Genomic DNA, 21,076 nt, shown 5'->3' with positions numbered 1-21,076 from the left:
CAGTGGTGTCTTGAGGAGATTGAAGGTTTGAGGCATACTGCCAAACAAATTTTACACGGCTTCACGACGCAGTCTTTGGCGGTAATGTAGCAACCCCGTCAACAGTTTACTAACAGATCGGACTTCCCAAAATGGTTTGACAGCAATTGTACCAGGGCAACGACCCAAAAGTACTTAGCATATAATTTTTACTTAAAAAAAAAAAAAAATCTGAAACTAAATCAATTTATAAATTATTAGGAACCATGTAAAAGCAGTAATAAATCTTGTTAAATTAAACTTTCTTCACAAAAAAAGCTTCAGCATCCAACCTGTTGGCTGATTAATACTAATGATAGGTTTGCTATATCTGAAACAGTCAAAATGCTGGACGCCTTCCCGCTTAAAAAGCCATGTTCCCCCCCCCCAACACAAACTTTGGGCTTTTGGCATTATGAAACCACTTATATATATATATATATATGTTGTATATATATATATATATATATATATATATATATATATATATATATATATATATATATATATATATATATTTATATATTTATATTTATATATACTGTACATCAGTGCAACTGTTCTGCATCCATCCATCCATGAAACCATGATCCATCATCCTGACATTTAAGATGAAAGTGGCCAGCCTCACTCATCCCTGTGTAGCATTACGTGAGCAATAAACTCCAATAATCCATTGGATTTAAACCTGCACAGGCTCAATCCGATTGGAGTACCTTCTTTAATCTTTTTAACAATATATTGGAAAACAGGCAAAGTACCAGAACTGGCAAGATAAATGCAACAGCACCTTAGATGCAGTATAAGATCATGATAACAACAAATGCTACAGTGTAAAAATTAAAACTAAGCCAATGATTGTGTGCAGTTACCATTTGTTTTATGGCTATAACAGCACTAATTATGAGAAAAAAAAAAAAAAAAAAACGTGGCTGAACAAGAGGAAAAGGCAGGACATTTTAGCCAGCTGCAAGCAATAAACCAGCCAAGTTGGCAACAATTATCAGATGACGAAAACAACGAAAGACTCTCTCTCGTCATTAGTTTAATAGTATTTCGAGAAAATTGATGGAAGCTGAAATTCCAGACTTTTGGAGAATTATTAAAATTCCTCCCGGACAAAGATTTTGACATCTAAATGCAGGACATGTCCGGGAAAATCCGAACGTATGGCAACCCTAGCTAATGACAAGAGAATATTCTGGTCAGCTCTCAATTCTTTCTGTAATAAGTTTTATAAGTCATCATCCATTCCACCACAAAAATCTTCCGATGGAAACACTATTAATGACCCAGCATGTGGTTAAGCGAACATCACTTGCTAAAAAGTAGCCTACATTTGGCCAGAAATTCTATAACTTCAGAGGAAGTCAGCCCTGAACGTCCCTGCACTAGAACTCAACTTCTCCCCGGAAACTGCACCACTTATGCACATACAGGCTATATATATAAATAAAAATCAATCTTAGGCAATCTTAGCCAACGAACAAAGCTCCAACTGTTTCGAAAAAGTATTCCCCAGAACTTGCTCCTGTTCTACCAAAGTGATTTAGGGCCGTTTTCACAGTCGTCCCCAGTGCAGTCCCCAACAGCCTACTCGCCTCCGAACGCACGTTTTCGTTTTCACAATCGCCCCCAACCAGCCTTCCGAGCCCTCTGTTGGGGACGGCATTAGGGACGGCCCGAACAAATTACTGGAACATTCTTGGGGGACCTGCAGCCTCCCCAACAGACTGTCCCGAAAGTAAAAAGGTAAAAGAATAATTACAAGTTTCATATTTTCATTATCATTTCAATATTATATACGCAATATAATAATTCTGGGGTAAAAAACACACCCGATATTGGAAAAATATATATGTTTGTGTATTTTTATGAGACTTTCTACTACGTATCCGAATACTAGCCTTTCGCAGACTGGTGGAGGCTCCACAACAAACGGACCCAAAAGAAATACGAGAATCGTTGTCTAATGCATATTTTCATGAAAATTCTAATATCTGATGCCCGAGGTAAAAGTTGATGTAGCTAACACCCCATTTAGGAAAGAAAATGTTCAAACCACACCATCACTCATTAGACGTTATACTTGTTGCTTCATGGTTATTTTTACTTAAGCCTTTTTTACAATACTTATGGATTCAGCTTACTTCCGATTTCAAGTAGGAGCGTGGTGAGGTTGCCGTTAGTTAGCTCTTCATTCCGATGACGTTTCCTATTCGTTATTTTTGCTGCATTCTTACGAATATCATCACTCCTGAATATATTAGTAAGAACTGTGTGAAGTGGATTTTCCAGCCATGTTATTCATCACATTCATTACATTCCAGTTTCTAAATATTCTCTACATATGGAAAGTGTTTTCGCCACCCAGAACTATCAACCCTACCGCATCAACACGGGCAAACGTCCCCAGGTTAATAAGCTCCCGAAAGCCATTCGGAGCGACTGTGAAATCCAAAGGTGCTTTTGGTCCGGGCCCGACACACGTTCGGGCCCAAAAGGTTAGGGACGACTGTGAAAACGGCCCTTAGTCAATGCATACCTACTTCTTCATTCCCAAATTCTTGGAAAGAGGCCAATATCCACCCAATTCCGAAGAAAGGAAGTTCCTTTTACCCCTCTGATTACAGACCAATAACTTATCACATCTCCCGGTAATGTGTTTGAGATCGTAATTAATCAGCACATAGTTAAACAGCTTGACTCCAACAACTTAATTTCTGACAAACAGTATAGGTTTCACCACTAGAGATCCACAGTTGATAATCTCCTGACTCATACCATCTACCAGTCAACTGACCAACATTCAGAAACTCATGCGGTAACCCTTGATATTTCTAATGCTTTTGACAATGTGTGGCACCATTCCCCTACTATTCAAACTCCCTTGCTATGGCCTATCATTTTTGTTCCTCTGATTTCCTCATATATCAGCGATAGAGATAGGAGTAAAACTAGATGATGTCACGAGTTAGCGAGGTCGTGTTATTATGCCAATTCGTGACACTATTATTATGGGAACTCGCAGCATTGTATTATTGTGCGATCCTACGAACGCAGTGGGAAATTCCTGAAAATTTCGTTCAGGAAGCTAACCGTCCTGTGACGGCACTCCGACTGTAACTGATTTTCAGAACAATTGTCATTTTTTCAGGTGTGACTGTCTTTATATACTGACGTGGTGCTTCACTGAATGAATTTTACATGTGTATATAGTTTGCCCCACCTCTTTTAACCGTTGAAATTAGGCCACGCCCACTTCCGGTGAACATGCCTCTGTACCAGGTATGAGAACAGATTGTTTTAGTGGTGGACGATACCACCATTTATTTGTAATCGCGATTACTGATTACTTTAAGGAAAATAGTCGATTAGTAATCAATTACCATTCTGATTACTGGAATCTGAGCTTTTATTTTGTTTGTCAAGGCCCCACTCCTTACTGTATCTACCGGTACTGCTGGTAGGTACAGTAATGACTCAGTAGCTACAGTTGTACAAACTTGTGCCACCACCCTGTTGGAGTTTCTAAAACCATTATCAGCCTAATTTAGTGAGTGGTTACAATTTCTTACAGCCAGTTCACAGGTATACCCATTATCAGCCTAATTTAGTGAGTGGTTACAATGATTTCTTACAGCCAGTACCGGCATATTATGGAAAAGTATTTTAATCCAGCAAACCCCAGTCAGTTTTATTTCCTAGGAAGTATACAGTCTGTTCTCTACCCTCTGTTGAGTGCCTGCCCTTTCCCCTCTCTGTCCTCTCCTCTGTGGCCACAAACTCATGTAGCCCCTGACCCTCTTGTATCGTCTGCCCTGCCTCCCCTCTCTCTATATGAAAATTCTATGTGAAATTAAGCAACCCTTGCATGCATTATTACACACACACACACACACACACACACACAAACACTCAGCCGGCAGATGATGCCATTGTGGTTTCATCCTGATCTACCTAAATAGTTGTTTTATCATCCCTGTCTAATGCCAACTGTCTAGGGGTATTGACCAGCAATATACTCACTATCTGGCATATAATACTTCGTGGAACACAAGAGAAATGCATTTTGAAATGGTATGCCTGAGAAAGGATGTGATGTTTACATTTTCCAGCTCGCGCACGACTAACTATGCATAGTGCTGTTGCACCCAGTGGCATTAAAGAAAACGTTCAAAGCGTATAACGTTTTCTTTTATTTCTCAAAGAATATAATATTTTTCTGATAAACTCCAAAGTAAATGTGATTCTCCTGCTGTAATCATTTCAAGTAATCGATTATAGAAAAAGAAATCAATTACTGTATATTTTTAAGAAGTAATTGAAGTAATCGATTACAAATGATCGATTATGCCCATCCCTAGTTAAGATGGAGAGGGACACCACCGAAGGGTGGATGTGCGCCGCGGCGAGGTTTCCCGGGGATTTGTCTACTCCTGAGCTGCTGGTCTTAGCTCAGCGACGCCTTGCCTCTCCACTCATCGTAGTTAGTACTTAGTGATGTACGGCTGCGAGAGTGAGAGACGGATAGCGTGTGTCTCGATCTGTGGATCGTCTGTGATTCCCGGAGATAGCCCATTTCCGTCGGCAGCCCCGGGAATGAGGACGTTACAACAGAGGAGCAGGAATGAAGATCATCAAAGATTACACTTCTCGTCTTGATGTTTTTTAGCAGCTACTCGAGTCTACAGCCCCTTGACTCCACATCTCCAATTAACAGTATCTTTTTTCTGTTCTCTAGGTTTAAGAGTATTATCTATATTGAGTGAATTTACTTGAGATTCTGAATTTAATTGCTTTGAGATTCTTGCAACGTAAGAATTTCTCTTGCTGTGATTGATAAATTTAGTTCTCTTTGAGCTCAGTAAAGTATAATAATCGTGTTTGATTTATCCATATTGTTCTTACTTAATTTACTTACTCCCAGTTTGCACAAACATTTATTAATCACGACTGGTAGTTAAGCAAGTTTTTTCATAATTAGTAATTCTTAAATATGTTTGCGCCAGCCAGGAGTTAGCACCGGCAATAGTCTGTCTTTATTAGAAATAATTATCGATTGTCAGGGGTAAGGACACTTTCTCAAAGGCCATCAGCATCAGTAATTGAGCATGTGTGAGAGATTAGTCTCCACTGTTACTGTCGAGAGTTTATGTAATTCTCGTCTTTAGAGAATCGGCGAAGTAAGCCGGCATAAAGTGAAAACTTATCATTTATTTCATAAGTCATTAGCCCTCGTGTCAGTGGCGATCTATTGGCTATTTATTGGTCATTCATTCCATTAAATTGGTTATTTACCCCAATATTTCATAAACCCCCCGTGACAGATGTATATTCCAATTTCCACTTGCTTAATGCCGGCTTGTCACAAGGATCAGTTCTGACTCAAACCCTATTCCTAATTCATATTAATAACCTCTGCTCAGTCATCCATAATCCCATCCACTTGTATGCAGATGACTCAACACTTCACAGTTCATTCACACTTGATTAAACACCCATAATCATCTCTTACAACTCAGTAGTGCGTTCTCCATTAATGAAGACTTTTTCGAGATCACTGAATGGGGACCAAATAACATTGTCACACTTAACACTTAGAAAGCCAGATATATACAATTTACCTATAGACAGACATTGCGTGATTCCTATAGTACCTTCAATGCTACTAATATTCCTATCTCGAAACGTATTGAATTTCTCAGTGTTTCACTTAACGGTGCCCTCAGCTTGACTTCTCATGTTAGCTCACTTGCTAAAACCGTTACAAAAAAAATCTAGATTATTGTAGAGTCCGAAACTTCTTCACAGATGAGCAGTTAGCTATAATTTGCATGAGTAATGTTCACTCTTAATTGTAATATTGATCACCCTTGTGGAATGCATGTGAAGAGGTTGCACTAAAACAACTGGACAGAATTCAGAACAATGCTGTTAGAATTATTAACAGCCCTGCTATTACAAGTGAATTACCTCCCCAACATGTTAGAATGTTGTGTCCCTTGCATTATTTTACAGACACTTTTATGGCAAATGCTCAGAGGAAGTTGCATTCATTGTGCCACCTCTCCACGCCTTCCCCCGTGCTACACGGGCATCTCGTAGCGCACATGACTGAACTGTCACACTGCCGTATTGCAAAACTTCTGCCTACCAGAATTCGTTTATTCCCCAAACTGCATCTCTTCGGAACTCGCTTCCTCAGAGTTGTTTCCCCCCAAACTTCAACCTATGGCCGTTCAAATCCAATTGTTACAGATTTTTTATGAATGGAGGACACCTGTAATTTGGTACATAGATTACTTTTTTTATTCATGTTTTTCCATCCTTTGTTCCGATATTTAAAAGTATTTCTGCCTATGACGGTTTGAGCCCATTATGTTGACCGATGCCTTCGACATCGAAAAGGTTTAACTCCCTGAGCTGGTAAGGTTGACGACAGAGCATCATAACCATGACAACTTTGTTCCAGTCCTACTCCTCGTATAACGGGTATGTCATTAATTTGTTTCCTAAAAAAAAAAAAAAAAAAAAAAAAGACGAAGAATAAGAGGAAGAAGTATGTTCAAATCCAGCAAGTCCAATCTAATTGGCAAACCTCGTGTAATTTGTGTAATAACTTGCAACCAACAGTGACATGAAAGAATTTATGATATAAACACAGATAATATTACTCCTGGCATGTTATGGGCATGTTAGGATGGAAATGGACAGATGTCTTGTTTCGCAGGTGTGATTAACACTTTCCATTTCTCTGAATGTAAAACTGCATCCAAAGTCTTTTTGAATACTCACTTTGGGCACAAAATCATGTCCAACCGAATGGAAAAACAGCTAGGCAAGGACAGGAAGGTTCTGGCGAATCAAAATAAGTCAGAAAGGGAAAACTTTTTATTTTCCAGGGTGTAGTGGAGAGAAATGTCAACATCCCACATTCCTATACTTCCTGTTTCCACCATCCTACCCTACTTGAGTTCGCTGATAACTGAATTGTTGTAAAAAAAATTACAGAGTAAAATGACACTGGAGTATTTCCTTTATGTGATGCAATTATAATGGCAGTATAATGGCAAGTGACACCCAAAATATCAGAAACCAATCACAAGTGTAAAGGGAAGTATTTAACTAGTCGATAATTCATTATCTGGTAGGCGATTCCCATTACCTTGTTTCTTCAGTGTAAAGCAATCACAGGATGTAGAGTCTGCCAATCACTATTACAAACTGTGCCACACACCTTCGCCACTTGGGTACTAATATCCACATTTCATACTAAATATATGCTGATTTAATTTTATTTAGACCTGGTGTGATGCGAGGATATTTTTACGATCCATTGGTGGATTTTGTGCAACTTCAGTTAATCCCAATCTCCCTCACAAAATACGTCTTCTTTGTTAGGCATATTACTTTTATACAGTTTTACTTAGCTGATGTGCAACTGTTCGAACATGTAGGGTGTAGATATATCGTCAATTAAACCCGTCATTACAATGACACTTTCCAGTGTTAAAAGATGGAAGAACATTAAAAAGTACAACATATTAAAGGGATTACAACTATGATTAACGAATTTAGATTTCCTGTCTAGGCTATACCAGCCTGCAATCATACACTGTGTTTTTGGACAACAGCGAACATTTACAACTGTCTTACCACCACCACCCTTTTTTTTTTTTTTCAGATGACTGGACGAAGACTCCGGAACCATGGTTAATCCTTCAGGTAAGGAGAATGTTGACATATACATATCAGTAGTAACTTTAGATTACCGGTATATACATATATATATATATATATATATATATATATATATATATATATATATATATATATATATATATATAACAGTAGTAGTAGTTGTTGTTCCCTAGGCAGTCTGGCCGAACAGCCCCGAGTCCCTTAGGAAGGCCATGGCCGAAACCGGGCTTTCCCACAGAGCTCACAAAGAGTGTGTGTTGTGTTGTTGGCGTAGGTCATTGTGTGTAATGCAGTCTTCCATAATGTGCTTAATAGTATGAAGTGCTGTGTTGCATCCTGGACAGGCATCAGCAACAGTCATCCAGCCTCTTCTGGTAGCTTAAGAGGGCTGGATGGTTCCCACATTTCAGCCTGGCTAGGTGGACCCTGTCCTAACGAGGGAGATAGGATTCAGAAAGGTGGATGTCAGGAGGCCGTGCATGCAGCTGTGTGTTGTCTTTAAGTGACTGAATGGAGCGGCGAGTGATCTGAGTGTGGATATGCTTCTGGAAGCTGGTCTGATGTGGGTGAGGGGGGAGAAATGACAGTATTTGTGTATGGTATAGTGTGCTGGGTGTTGTTTTGATGTTCCATGGCGTGGGAGGATGTGCTGCCATGTAATATAGTGGATGTTGTGGGTTTGTGGAAGCTGCAGCAAGAAACTGGGTGCCTTTCATGTCTAAGTGATCCTTGACTTTGAGGACATTGGTTTCTTGATGCAGGTGGTCTGTGGGTGTAGTAGCTGTGCAGCCTGTGATTATTTTTAGGTCCTTGTTCTGTATGGTCTGTACTGTAGAGTGTTGTAGTGTGTTTTGGTGAGGTTAGGAGCTCAGGGAGGGCTTGCATAATTCATCACTGAACGTATGTATTGTTTGTATACTGTGGTGGTGGTTTCTTTGTTGTGTCCGAATGTTGTATGGGCAAGTGACCTCAAGGCATTGAGTCTTGGTGTTATTTTTTTTTAAATGTTTGTGATGTGTTCTTTACATGACTTTGTTGTACTGTTTGTTACACCAAGGATATTGTGTGTGTATGTATGTGTGTGTGTGTGTGTGTGTGTGTGTGTGTGTGTGTGTGTGTGTGTGTGTGTGTGTGTGTGTGTGTGTGTGTGTGGTAGGGGAGTGTTGTTTATGGTGAGGAATGGGATGTGACTGTATTCTGCTGTCCAGATTGTGAGACGGGTCACTGTAGATTTGGCTAGGGCTATTTTGAGCTTGTATGTGGTGAACCACTCGTGTAGTGTGTTGAGGTAAGGTTGGCTGATGTGTGCAGCTGTCTTTGCATTTTGGTGTGTACATGTGTTATATCATATGCATAGGAAGCTATGTGTATCTGTGTGTGTGGGGTGTGGGTATGTCGCACTTGTATAGGTTAGACAGTGTAGGGGACAAAACACATCCTTGGGGGATGCCATTTGTGAAGTATCTGATGTTAGAAGACTGACCTGCAAATGATACATGTGTACATTTGCCTGCTAAGTAGTTTGCCATCCATCTTTTTGCATTATTGAGCATGTTTGTGTTGAGTATTTTGTTTGTGAGGTTGTGGCAAGGGATGGCATCAAAAGCTTTGCTGATGTCTAGTGTGATTAGGAGTATTCTGTGGTGGCCTAGCTGAATTCATGCCATCAAAAACTCTCTGTGTAAGGTCAGTAAGAAGGGTGTATGTGGAGTATAGTGGCCTAAAGCCATGTTGTGATTGGGGTAGGGGAATGTGAGGTGTGACTAGTTGTAGTACCAGTCGTTCAGTGACTTTAGAGGGGGTGCAGAGGAGTGTGATGGAGCGATGTGAGGAGGGTAACATAGGGTCTTTGTTGGGTTTAAGGATACTGATGATAATGCCATGCTTCCAGATGTTGGGTATTATGTTGTGTGAGTAGCTGTAGTTTGATATGTTGGTAGGTGCTTCTATGCCTTGTGGTCCAAGGTGTTTAAGGTGAATGTTGCTTATGTTGTCTGGTCCACAGGCAGATGAGTGCTTAACCCGCTGCGTGCCAGCTATTTTTAGCCCTATAGGTGACCCCAGTGCCGGCCATTTTTCGACCTTTTTTTTTTGGCTAAAATGATAGATTTAGATGTGGAAACAACGAATTTCGCCAATAAAATGCTCACTGAGGCTCAGAAATGAGTTTTATTGAGTCCCGCATACTCGTTTACAGGTATATCTGCTCTCACGCTGACCACGTATGTGGTGAAAGCCATTTTCTTTGTAAGGTATACTCAGGTGTTTATGCTGGGAAGGTATAGCAATGTTCAGTACACTTTTCTGATTACTTATTACTTCAGCATCTATCACAATTTGCGTGTCTTTCTCACTGTGAATGCATTATCTTACACTTACTTGAAGATAGGTACAACCTGACTTCATTACATACATTCCTGGCACTTACAAGAAGGTATTTACAACTTGATTTCACTATATAGTCCTTACACTTATAAGAAAATATTTACAACTTACACTTACATGAAAATATTCACAAAATGCCTTCACTAGGTACAGCACTGGGTGAGGCACACAGGCAGAGTGAGCGTGAGGGGGGAAGCGAGTGAGTGTATGACCTTGATAGCCTGGGGGATGGTAGAGGAACAGTTACCGTACCTTACATGCCTGCCAACTTTTACCCGGGAATCTTGAAAAATGCGGTCACAGTGAAGTTTTATTTTAAACCGTTTTAAAACGGCACTGACACTGGCTGCAGCATTATATCAGACTGTTTTAAAACGGCTCTGGCACACGGTGGGTAAAGGTTGTTAATGATGTGCCTCGTCTGGTTTAAGTGAAAGGTGGGTAGTCTGGGTCTATGGGGAACTGTCTCTTATGTCGGATGATACGTCGGTCTTTGGGATGGGGGTTAAGAAGGCTGACTTGTGAAAAGTGATTGATGAGCGTGTTTGCTTGTTGTTTGTTTGAGGGTATGGTGTCTGTTGTTGTGATGGCAGCGTGTAATTGTGTGGTATTGCTGTTGGAATTTGTGATGCTTTTTAGTGTTTTGTAGAGTTTGCTGATGTTTGTTTTGTGGTCAAGAGTTTGGAGGTAATTTTTCCAGTTTAGTGTTTGCTGTTCTGATATTTTATTGTTTATTTGAGTGTTGAGTTCTTGTATTTCTTGTACGGTGTCTTGTGTATGGGGTGAGGGGGAGTGTTGCAGTGTGTCCCATTGCTTGATGAGGCCATGAATTTCTGGTGTGAAGTTGGGGTTGTGTCTCTTTCTGTTGCCTCTAGGGATGTGTCTTTTGTCTGCGTTTTGTATAATTGTGTTGAAAGTGTGCACAGCGGTGTTGATGTTTGAGATGGGTGTACTGTTTATTGTTTCGAAATGTTCTGTTTCAGTTACAAATGCCTCCCAGTTGGCTTTTTTATAATTAGTGTATGTGTTTGTGGCCAGCTGGGGTGATTCTGGTTTTGGTAGTGATGATGACTGGGAGGTGATCAGAACCTAGGGTTTTGACCACTCTCCAGGATGTAGTGGGGGCGAGGTTTGGGGAGCAGAACAGTTATTCCCACCTCTTCACCTATGTGACATTGTTCAAATAACACCTCTCTTTTGCCATTTGAAGCATCTCCCTCCATGCAATCTGCAGTAGGACAAGCCACAGTTGGATCCAAGGTACTTCCATTCCAGACTGACTGCAGGTGGTCATCAAAAAAGAGTGGCTGGACTTGGATCTGAAACTTCATCTCTTAGTAACACAAAGAAAGATTGAAAGAAAGAAAAAGGTTAAACTCGTGAAGTTGCTAAGAGTCATATTCTCTTGAGAAGTTCCATCTTGATGTCAGTGATTGAAAGAATTTCGTTCTTTACCATACTCAGATGGTGTCCTGATCAGTGTTCAGTTCTGCTAAGAATCACAGTATCTAGATGATTCCATGTTTCAATGGCCTTACTGATAAGGCAACACCTTATTCCGGCATTAATTTGACGAATCGTTAGAAAAACAAAAATGCATACAGATAAACGCGCATGCAATGCTAAAGGTATTGGTACTGGTACTGTGTGGATGACGAGGAATAAATATTTAATGTTTGTGTATATTCATTTATTTCTTGTACCTGTTCAATAAATGCATTGTTAATAATCAACAGCATAAACACTAACCTGGAATACTACGTATGTTTTCTTGGCATGTGTGTGTTCATATATCCTCTGAATATGATTCAGTCAAAATTAATTCCATCACCAACATCTCAAAGTCATATTCAAGCTGAATAAAGTCAGCCATGGCTAGGCAAGACATGCACTAATATCTTCCTTGAGTTAAAAGTATAGATATTACTGTGAGAAATATACACTTGATGCAGTGCTGCTTACTTCTTCCTTTCTCTTTCTCATTCTCTTAGAGTATCTGCCCTCTTCTCTTCCTATTGCTCCTTTTCCTTCCTGTCATTTTCATTACTCTTCTTTCCACTTCAGGTGGCTCTAAACTGGGCGACCAGCCTAATCGTTTCCTGTAACCTAGGAAGCCATTTACAACACTGGGTGGTAACCAAATAGCCAAGTAAAGGGGTGAATTGGAGCCTGCTATGGTGCCCATGTTAACTGGGTAGAGAGACGCAAATGAGGCATCCACCCAAGAAACAAATCACATTAACACAAACACCTGGCTATGGCGAAGCGGTGTCAGCCGCCTAGAGGCATTAGTCCACTGCACGGGACGGCTCTGCTGCAGCCGGCGGTTGATGGGTCTGCTTGACCAGACACACTTGGGATCATCAACAAAGCCTACACTTCAACTTGAGGATGAACATGGTTTCAGTCTATATTATACTCAGTTAAATTATTTACACTTTCTTGCGTCATAATTTGCTATCCACCTGCTCTCCTTTACCTACCTCCCTACAGTTCCCCACTCTTCCCAACCTCCCTTCACCCACACATGTTACAGTACAGTACCTTTAACACCATCCTTTTCTCCTCTCCTCCATTCGAATCATGTTCGCTAATCGTTATCATGGTTCAGGCTTCACGCCACAGGATAAGACAGGATTGGCAATGGCTGAAAGTAGTGTTGTCAATTCAGTGTTTATTTTTTCCCCGAAAACCAGACATTCATTTTCACGTATTATTATTATTATTTTTTTTTTTAGCCTCTAGTTACAAGAAATTAATTTACATTGTAAAAGTTTTTAATGGCCGAGCGATAGAGATTATTGTAATGTTTCTAGCAATTGCTCTGGAGATTTTTAGAATTTAGCAACATTATAGCAGTTTCTTAAGGAAATTTTAGTCATACTCGTGACCGCATTTGACAACTCTAATTGGTGGGTCACGCAAGAGTGGAGCTAGGAATACAGATCTCGTCAGAATTTTTGATAGACTTGCAGCAGATGACTGGCAGTAACTGCACCTTACCTGGGCGTCCGGACACAACACCGAGCCTTCCAACATCACACAAAGTAGAGCTGACAAAAGAACAGTGTTATCTGAATAATCATTTCGATGACGAGACGGGAATAAATATTACGAATAATGGCCAAACTTACTGCTGATGGATGACGACTGTGTCGACAGTCTCTTCACGTGAAGAACAGTACCATAATACTTGACTACCCATCAGATATTCTGAGGAAAACAGGGAAATTAGATATAGACAGTAGCCCAGACTGATGAATGGAAACAAAAACTAAGCTTACGAGAGACTCACTCTCTATATGATGAAAAGGGAACACAAAATATCGTATGACTCGATGTTTTTCCTACCAGTTATCTTCGATTTACTTATGGAGAGAGAGAGAGAGAGAGAGAGAGAGAGAGAGAGAGAGAGAGAGAGTTATCAACATTATCATACGAAGAAATGGCGACTGAAGAGATAAAATATGATGTCTCTTCTGTCTCCTATTCATTTGAAACTTTTGTTCTGTTTAATACTTATGTGATACTTTCACTGATACTCATTTTTTTTTTTTTTTAACGAAAGTCGAGTAATAATAGATATCTTCATTCCTCAGCGTCTACGTTAGACAATACTCCTATTTCTTTTTCCGACCATCCAATGTTATATCCTTGTTCAGCTGAAGCTACTAGGTAATGAACTGTAATAACCTTAATTTTAAAAGTATTGTATGCATTAGCTCCACTACTCAGTGCTTCTCACAGCTGGTTTATCCACAACACAATAACTTTACACGACCTACAAAAGACGATTTGTCTTAGGCCTCATTTTATTTAGGATGGCTTCCGTGAATTTCCAAAGAAATCTACTGTTCCTTCTCGAAGATAACTTCTCAAATTGGGAATGTTAAACTCGAGTAGCTTAATGAACTTTTATCGTAAGGCTTTCTTATAAACAGCACCACAAGTACGGCCAAGTATCCGAGGAAATTGCCAATATATATATATATATATATATATATATATATATATATATATATATATATATATATATACAGTATCTATCTATCTATCTATATATATATAGATAGATAGATAGGTATAGATATCGGTATTTTTTCAATGTGTCCCACTCTGGACGGTAAGGATTGGTAACTGCGTTTCTTCCCTCAGAACCCATGATTAGTACCTATGGTGCTCATGACTTACTTTGAGCTGTATCTGTGCTCAAACGAAATACCTTAACTATCATCTTGTGCACTGCGTATAATGCCTAAAAACGTCAAGTATGGGGGCTGCATTCCCTCGGACAACCCCCAGTTGCAGTTCGAACAATACCTGCAACGTAATTTGGACTGTATATTTGCCTTTGTATAATTTCCTACCTTTACCTTTTAAAACCTGTCATATTTTACTGTCTGGAGGGAACTGAGGGTCAAGGGCTGTAAACCTTCGATCGAGTCACCAAATATAGGTCCTATGGTATCTTTTCACACCCTTTGCCTTTGTTCATGGCCAAACAAAATTCCACAGTTTTTGTTAGGAAAACTGCATTGGTGTTGGTAGCTGCGCCCCCTCCCCCGAACCCCAGGCACTGGTCATATGGTACAGGTGACCTTTCACATGGACACATCCACTGTGTGCCCATGAAAATATTGAAGACTGTAGCTGGAAAACTGGCTGTGAATAGCGAAGGGACGAATACACACAAAGAAAAACATTGTGAATTATTACAGAAATGATCGTAGTTCCTGCCGGTACCGGTTACCAGCATAAAATCGTCCGTCTCTTATATATATATATATATATATATATATATATATATATATATATATATATATATATATATATATATATATATATATATATATATACACGAGAGAGAGAGAGAGAGAGTGTGTGTATGTGTGTGTGTGTGTGTGTGTGTGTATCTTTCATTTTATCTATCAGTATGTCTAGCTATCTATCATATTGTTATTACGAATTCTTTTTTGGCCAAATACTAATAATAGCCAGCCGATTCAAATGCCTGGTTATTACTTTCCTAAAAACTAATAGTCTCCGATCTAAAGAATGTAGCAAATATGAAGCAAAGAAAAAACATAGTTTTATGTATTTATTTATTTGTACGAAATATTCAATGTGTTGCTCAGATTTGCACCCTGATTTATATAAAGTTATTGATGAAGTTGATGCAGTGCAGAAAAATCATTTTGAATATCATCTCTCAGAAACAGACCCACGAAAAAATGTGTTAATTTATCTACTTGGCGAGTACCCTTGCAGAGAGATCAGTGGCCGAAGTAGGAAATATTTTAAACTGTCTTGTATTACAGAAAAGGATATCTCTTTACACTGAGAGCAGTTTCTTCCAAAGCATGTAATGAAATAAGCTAAACGTGCCATCGAGATGGTATCATTTTGTTACTGTAGGCATTTTTTCACCAGTAAAATGATAAATTGGGCAGTTTACCACAATCTATCACAATGCTTGACCATGAACTCAATCCAGAAAACTTTGAAGCGTTACCTGTCAGTGTGTGGCATATTTTACCTTGTACTGATGAAATGAGAGAGGAGGAGGTTAGAACTTTCGGGTATAGTGTTCAAGGTTTGCAAAAAGTAGACAACTGACAGGAATTTTTGTGAGCAGGGTGATTACACGTTCCCCGAAATATAAACTTCTATTTGAGTTTTTTTTTTTTTTTTTTTTTCCTGGAAGCGTGATATACGTTCTTCCAATGACTGGACTGGAATGGCGTTATAATCTATGCGAAAGACTAAATGACGGCAAATAATGTTTTTCGATGGAAAGAAAAGATGACATTACCGTGGCACAACGAATTTATGATAGTATTAAGCAACGTTGGGTCTGGTTAGTACTTGGATGGGTGACCGCCTGGGAACACCAGATGCTGTTGGCATAACGTTCTCCCTACGTGTCAAGTGGGGTTGGTGGAGGATTAGTGCCCCTCCCTGTAAAAACAATTAACTCTAAGCCCTTGGCCACCCCGTTTGGGACACATGGCGTCTGGCAATGAATGAATGAATGAATTATGGTACTAAAAAGTCGCATAATTGTTTTTATGGTACTACATGAGAGAAGTGGCAGTACCTTAATAGTCATGCATATGGCACTAATACAGTAACAGATTAGAAGTGTCCACTAGTGTTATAGTTTCAGGACAGTGTTGAATGATGTAAGTACCCTCAGTATCATTTTTATCATCATAACCTAAATTCCTTCTAATGGATGGTGAATATCAATCAAGAAGAGGCACAGGACCACATGAAAATAGGAAATCTGTTAAGAGGGGGGCCCGTGAAATGTACTGCACATCCGCTGACTCATCATTAATGACATCGAAATGTTCCATTTCGCTTTAGGAGTAAACGATTCATGTAAAAATGTTCTTTGTAACGACTGTGGGAGACGCATAACGCCGTTGCCTGCCAAGAAACACAAAAGGTGCGTTCCTTCTCGTGTGCGTCCTTATACCATCCATCGCCATCCCTCATCATTTAATCTGCTTCTTCATAAATCTAATTACGCTATTCTGCCATTTTACTGGCCTTCCATGCCTTCTCCTACTTCCAGATTTATCTACGTTAGCCCTTTTCACTTCCTTATTAGTGCCATTCATGACTATCAATCAGGCACACTCTCTCCTGGAATACTGACTTCTGATTCTTCGTGTCTCGCGAATCTAACTCAAGCAGTATGGCAGAATATCGCCTCCACCCCTCCATGAACCTTCTGTAATACTGTAGTAACCATGAACAGAATTCGATAACTGTTACATTACTTCATGGCTATGATAGGTTCGTCAGGCTGGATCTCGGTGGCATATCGCTTTTCGTTTTAGTAATCTCAGGACGTAGTACTAAATCCACAGGCCTCCCAGTATTAGATAAGCCAGTCAGACTCAACCCAACAGTGGTAATCTAACCGTGAAGCGATGCATCTGTGACCCCAACCCTATTAACAGCATTATTAGCCGACAAGCCAGTTATATCCTTACACAATGGAAGGTCCGCGGAGAGGTGGCGGTGATATTCTGCCATGCCATTATAATCTAGGAGTAACATCAGAATTCTCATGAAGGTTGTTGCAAAAGACTATCTTCTTCATATTGTGGCTCTAGGTAAGGATGTAAAAAACGTAGTAATCCGTATTAACTAAATATAAATTGCGATTGGTAAAGACTTCAAACTGCGAAATATTGTTAAATTCTGTAAAAAAAAAAAAAAAAAAAAAGTTTTTAGTTGGGTTTTAGTAAAAATCTGTTTGAAGGAACAAACGACGCGAACTGCCACTGTTTGAAGGAAAACACTAGATGCAGAGAAGGAGTCAATGAATTATTCAACGTTTTTCCTGTCACTGCGTCTTCAGGAATAACAGTGAATACAATGAGGATTTTAAATAGTCTACGGCCTACACTGAAGGAATAACAACATAGTTTACCTGATGAATGAGCAAAATAAACACGCCTGTTGTTAGTATGTTTGCTTAGGAAAAATAATTTGTCTTGGTCAAAACTGTTGCTAATTACAATAAATGCAGCCCATAAACACCAACGCCCATTTATATTTTTCTGGTCTCATGAACTTCTCTTCCTTCCAGTTTATTCAGTGATTAATGTCACACTTATGCTTGACACTACCATGGTTTTGCTTGATTTTTTTTTTTTTTTTTTTTTCATATTTGTGTTCGAGGATTCTTTTGCCTAAACCCCCATATGACTCTCCAGCAGAGACACAATTTATGCAAGGAACACCGTACACCCCAGTCCTGCCTTCACATTGTTGTTTACGAGTCCTCCTCATCAAAGCCTAACAGCGACCGTCCTTGTTCTCACAAATTATGTTCCTCTTCTCTGCGTATACTGAGAAATATTGCCAGCAACTGTTGTTCTGGGGAACACTATCCACTTAGCCTAACTCTCCTTTCTAACCGTTGGTGAATACATAAAGATTTATTTTTTATTTTCAGCAACATCCAGAATTTTGCTGTCCTTTTATAATGCAGTGAAAACCAATATATACATCTCTAGGCACTGCAGGTATTAGAGAGGAGGTGGAGGTCAAGGATCCATGTTTTCGTGAATACTTTCCCGTAATAAATGACCGCTTTAATACATCTTGTTTTTCTTGTTTAGCAACTCCGAACTGTCTAAACAAACAGACCATCAGCCTCAGGCAGGCAAACACCTTTGCAGGGCCGTTCCGTGCAGAGAACGGATATTCCCTTGCAGAAGAAAATGCCTCCTCAAATCGAGGACTGGGGAAAAGTGAAAAGGTTTGGTACAGTCAGCCAAAAAAGTACTGGCCACCTTACTGCATGTATTATCCTGAAACACTGATTGTGATATATGGGGCACCCTGTAATTGTTGGTGCAAATACAGTCCTTGGTAATTATTGTGCTTCGAAATCACATAAATTCTTACATACTTGATTTTTTATGTTTGGCATTATGGTAATAGATTCATGTATGTCTTAAAACTCGCTCATTTTCAAAACCATAAGAACCCCAGGTACTTGGATAGATGCCGCATTTGCATTTCCATCCAGTCAGCAGGGGCATAATGGTGGGTTCCACGTCGCCCCTTTATTTGGTTATATGTTTACCACCCGGCGTTTTAAATGGTTTCCTAGGTTACAGAAAACCATTAGATTTGTCACTCAATGTAGAGTCACCGGAAGTTAAAAGAATGGTGATAAAAAATGACAGGAATGATGAGTGCCATAGAATTAGAATGATAAAAGCACTGTGGGGTACAAAGGAAAACAAACAGATACCTATTGGGCCGTCTGAGTGTGTTTGTTACACGATAGGTTATTACTTATATAACCGTCCTATGTGTCAAAGACAGAGATAGAAGAGCAAAAAGGCTTCCTCCACCCACCAAACCCTACAGCCAATGCTGGCAAAAACTCATGAGAAGGAACACCGTGCAGCATAGAAAAGCAGTCATGGAAATTTCATAGCATAGGATTAAAGGAAATCATATTCTAAACGATTTAATCTGCAAGGGAAACACATCTAGATAACTTTAGGAACATGTTTTTGTTCTATGGTCACTGTATGCCCTCCAGGTTTTGAACTGCATGACATTTTAATTCATAGATGTTATATTCAGAACTGAACATGCTTTTCTGGGGATTAAAAGTCAAATACCTATCCATTTTTTAAATGTTATTATTGTACCATAGTTAACCACATCAGAAAGCAACATGTTCTTTATGTTTACAACTCTCATGCAGAAGTGCTTAGCTTCGTGTGAGTAGAAACGCTTGCCAACGATTTTATGTCCACTGCCTCCAATAAAATTCGACCGATATACTGGGAAGTACTTTTCGACAGCCATATTATCACGTCTTTTGACGATCATGTATACTTGAGTTAAATCCCCTTGCAATCTGCGCAAAGTGATGGCAATGTCTAGACAGCCCAAATTTTGCCCAATCCAATTGGCCATGCATCCACTGACTCATCAATCAAGCCCCCGGAATCCTGGCTCTATCGGATACGCCAAAAACATCCACCACGTTCTGTAGCTTCACATAAACGTATCCAGTAGAGTCAGTCTGGACACTGCCAGGTTAAAAAGGGGTGCCAAATCTCTTATTATTCACTTCTCCTCACAACATTCATCCAGCCAGCTCGATCTTTTGTCAGATCCCTAGCCTCAGTGACTTCCAAACCTCTCTTCCTCACACACTTATCTCTATCTCTACATCTTCTCCTTGGCCTACCTCGCCTCGTCCCTCCTTCAAATTCGCTCAGATATACCCTTTTCACCACTCTTGTTATCCATTCTCTCCACATGACCATACCATCTCAGTACACTCTCATCAATTCTGGTGTCCACTCTTCCTCACTCCACATCTTTCACGAATCACATTATTTCGTTTCCTATCCACGCTTTGTACTTCACATACATTCCTAAGAGTCTCATCTCCACTGCTTTTACTCCTGACTTTTCATTTTCATGCCACACCATAGTCTCACATTCATATGTTAAAGTTGGCACTAATACTCCTTCATGTAAGCCTCGTGCAGTTGCAACACTCAAGCCTCTGCTTCTTGTCAAGGCCTTCATTGCACCAGCTACTTTTCTTCCATGCGTCATTCTACTTTCAACTTCTTTTGCACATTTTCTTTTCTATCACTGTATCCAGGTATTTGAACTCTCACCATTTCCAGTCTCTCTTCATTCACTGTAACATCGCAATGGGAGTCACCTTCACTCTTAATAACCATCACTTTACTCTTTTCTAGATTGACTCTCAAGGCACGACACTAACAGACATCAGGAAAACTCTGCACTAGCCTACCAAGCTCTTGTCCGGTATTTGCAAGCAGCACTGCTTCATCAGCATACAACAATTTGATATATTCCATCCATCACCATGCATTACCAACGCCATTCCTCTCTCCATTACTCATGTCTTTACTTCTTACATCACCTCATCCATATACCTATTGAACAACCGTGGGGACATCACACAACCTTGTCGGACGCCCACACCGATAGTGAACCATTCACTTAGATGCCCATTAACCCTTACAAATGCTTCACTAGTCACTACCATCATAAAAACTCTTGACGGCACCTAGCAGCTTACCATCTACAACGTCCATGAGCAAAACTTTCCACAATCTTTCTCTGTCCACTTTGTCGTAGGCTTTTTCCAGATCCATGAATGCCATAAACATCTTATGGGCCTTCTCACAAGCCTTCTCTGTTATCTGTTGCACTGAAAATATTTTATCCACGCATCCTGTGCCACTCCTAAAGCCACGCTGTTCATCACTCACATCCTGTGCCACTCCCAAAGCCACGCTGTTCATCACTCACTAGGACTTCTGATGCCTCTCTTACTTTATCTATAATAATTCTTCCATATACCTTCCTTTCTCCACTCAATAAACTTATGCCACGATAATTCTTATACTCACTTCGATTACCATTATTTTTGTAC

The sequence above is a fragment of the Coenobita brevimanus genome, chromosome 70 (genome assembly GCF_032717465.1).
Source record: "Coenobita brevimanus isolate Jiangsu-jjx chromosome 70, ASM3271746v2, whole genome shotgun sequence".
NCBI classification, from domain to species: Eukaryota; Metazoa; Arthropoda; class Malacostraca; order Decapoda; family Coenobitidae; genus Coenobita; species Coenobita brevimanus.
This window is presented reverse-complemented; position numbering follows the sequence as displayed.